Below are 3,306 nucleotides of genomic sequence, written 5' to 3'. Positions count from 1 at the left end.
TTTGCTGATTTCCTTGGTGTAAACACTCCCACCATGGGCTGTTCCAAGCAACCACAGTGATGCTGCTGAATGCTGATCCTGGAAGAGTCGGTGCAAGCTGGTTCCGGCATAGCGCTGGCTAGGTTGCTCCAGGGTAGGGGCACTGGCTGCCTGCTGGCTAAATGTGAAATCGGATGAGATCGTTATCAGCTAATATTCATTGTGTGCTTATTGTGAGCCAGGCTGTTTGCTCAGAGCTTTGCATAGGTTGTCTCCTTGAATCATCAACACAGTCCTAGGATTCAGTCCCTCGGTACAGATGGTTATGTGTGTCTCCTTGAATCATCAACACAGTCCTAGGATTCAGTCCCTCGGTACAGATGGTTATGTAACCAGCCCAAGGCCACGCAGCCACAAGGAGGAGGAGTTGAACTGGCCATGGCGCTTGAGTTCATAGCCCATGCTTTTAGGCAATATGCTATCCTAGATTTCAGCCTTGCTGCTTTCTGCTCTTGAAAGCCTGCAGAAAAATGCCTCGAGACATAAAGCAAGTCCATTTGCGCTTGGTTCCTTTATTTTGAGCTTATTTATCAAATCTTCTGATGATCCTCATGCATCTCTTTATTGCACCTGGCCTATTAATACATATATTGGTAAACATACTTTGGTGATATTTATCGTCACTAAGAACTCAGATTTATACCATTTAGTGTTCTGTGTTTTGTTTTTGGGTAGGCCTCATTAACAGGGTAGAGTTCAGACATATGGGTCTTACGTAAAAAAAGTGACTTTGTAACAGCTTTTTTTTTTTTTTTTTTTTTTTGTGATTAGGGAAAGAAACAGCCTTAAGTAAAGGGAGCTATTTGGAGCAGAGAGGTTTTTTAATTAGGGTGATATTCCAGAGCTGAGTGACAGCATTTCTTGAATAACAGAAGCCTGGAGAGCTCTCCCTTGGAAGGGCATTGCCATACACCAGCCGGCCAAACTGGTTTTTCAGGGAATTAAGCCCTGCATCAAACTGGCAGAGGCACAATGCTTTTGTCTGGCTGAGTATGGTACAAAATGGGTTGGAACATAAACAATGATCTGGAGAAGCAGGGCTGCATGGATTGCCAAACTGGGCAATTTGTCCTCATCAGCAATACAATGTCCACCTAGGGTATGATTCTGTGGGCCGCTCCCCTTGGCCCTGGACAGACTGCCTCCAGGGGGATGCCAATCTCATGCCACTGCACCTGATTTTAAGCAAACTCACAATATGAAAATGTGGATTTGGAGAGGCGTAACTTGGGTGAAATCAGCTCTGTGGTGGAGAGCATGACGTAGCAGTAAGAGCATTTGTAATAAATAATGGTTCTGTTGTTACATAAAAATACTTGCTACTAATTATTAAAAAATTCAGGCCGGGCACCGTGGCTCATACCTGTAATCCCAGGAATTTGGGAGGCCGAGGCAGGTGGATCACCTGAGGTCAGGAGTTTGAGACCAGCCTGGCCAACATGGTGAAACCCTGTCTCTACTAAAAATACAAAAATTAGCCGGGCGTGGTGGTGTGTGCCTGTAATCCCAGCTACCCAGGAAGCTGAGGCAGGAGAATAGCTGGAACCCGGGAGGCAGAGGCCACTGCATTCTTGCCTGGGTGACAGAGCAAGACTCCATCTCAAAAAAAAAATTTTTTTTCAAAAAAAAATCCTGCCATTCAGAAATTGTGTTAGTTAGTTCTCATGCTACTAATAGAGACATCCCAAGACTGCATAATTTATAAAGGAAACAGGTTTAATGGACTCACAGTTCCACATGGCTGGGGAGGCCTCACAATCGTGGCAGAAGATGAAGAGCAAAGGGAAGTCTTACATAGCGGCAGGCAAGAGAGAGCATATGCAGGGGAACTCCCCTCTGTAAAAAACCATCAGATCTGGTGAGACTTATTCACTAACATGAGAACAGCACTGGAAAAACCTGCCCCCACGATTCAATTACCTTCCACCAGGTCCCTCCCACAACACATGGGGATTATTACAATTCAAGGTGAGATTTGGACAGGGACACAGAGCCAAACCATACCAGAAATCATCACATAGTTGGTGACTTTTCTGGTTATCTGCTGTTATGTAACAGAAAGCCCTGATCATCCTGGCATTTGGCAAGAACCACCTTATAATCGTCATGGAATCTGTGGGTCAGAACCTGCGTCTGTCTCCTCTCCGTGATTTTGGCACTGAAGGTCACTGAGAAGCGTACTGTGGCCAGCACACTTTACTGGGTTCCAATTCGTCTGTCCCCTTTCCTGGCTGCACTTTGAGAGTGGGCACTGCCTTATTTTTTTCTTTTCTTTTTTTGAGACAGGGTCTTGCTCTGTTGCCCAGGCTGGGGTACAGTGGCATGGTCTTGGCTCACTGCAACCTCCCTCTCCTGGGTTCAAGTGATTCTCCTGCCTTAGCCTCCTGAGTAGCTGGGATTATAGGCATGAGCCACCATGCCTGGCTAATTTTTGTATTTTTAGTAGAGACGGGGTTTCACCATGTTGGCCAGGCTGGTCTTGAACTCTTGACCTCAAGTGATCCACCCGCCTCAGCCTCTCAAAATGGGATTATAGGTATGGGCCACCATGCCTGGCCTAGGCGCTGCTTTCAAACCAGGGTTCCGTGGCTTGAGGAAAGGGGGGCCAGTGAGGAAGCAGTGGCCGCCGAGAGTGGTCCTGGGTTCCCCTTCCATGGGCAGTAACTCATTCCCACTTGGGCCGGAGTTCCTGCCTGTCCTGGGTCCTCAAGGTACTGCCTGCCCAGGACTGTCCAAGCTCCCACTTCAAGCCCACTTCTCTGGATTCTGGCCGTGGCGCTGCTTCTGCAGATGGGGCTGGGAGGAGGGAGTTAAGAGTGTCTGAAGCTCTAACCCCCACAATCCTACCTCAAGTCTGTAAAGGGCAGGCTCCACAGAAGATCAGGTGAAACTTGGCGTAAACTCCTAGCTTTGGTCAAGCGTCCCTTTACCTGGCTTGTCCCTGTGGACGGTGTGGTCTCTCTGGGGTCCCCGGGGTCCTCTGGACACTGAGGCAGGGCAGAACGTAGAGATCTGAGATCCTCTTCCACCTTAACATGCCGTTGGGGTGGATTTAACGTTCCACTTTAATGTTTCTCTGTGCCTCATTTCCTCCTTTGTGAGAGGGAAATCTTCTCACTCCCCACCTCAAAGGGTTATTGCATCAAATGAGGTGCTGCATGGAGCGCTCAGACCACCTGGCACCTCAAAGGGTTGTTGCAGGCATCAAAGGAGGTGTTGCATGAAGGGCTCAGAGCCCGCCTGGTGCAGAGAAGGGGTACCTGAATG

This window comes from Pan paniscus, chromosome 23, assembly GCF_029289425.2.
Source record: "Pan paniscus chromosome 23, NHGRI_mPanPan1-v2.0_pri, whole genome shotgun sequence".
In the NCBI taxonomy this organism is placed as follows: domain Eukaryota; kingdom Metazoa; phylum Chordata; class Mammalia; order Primates; family Hominidae; genus Pan; species Pan paniscus.
This window is presented reverse-complemented; position numbering follows the sequence as displayed.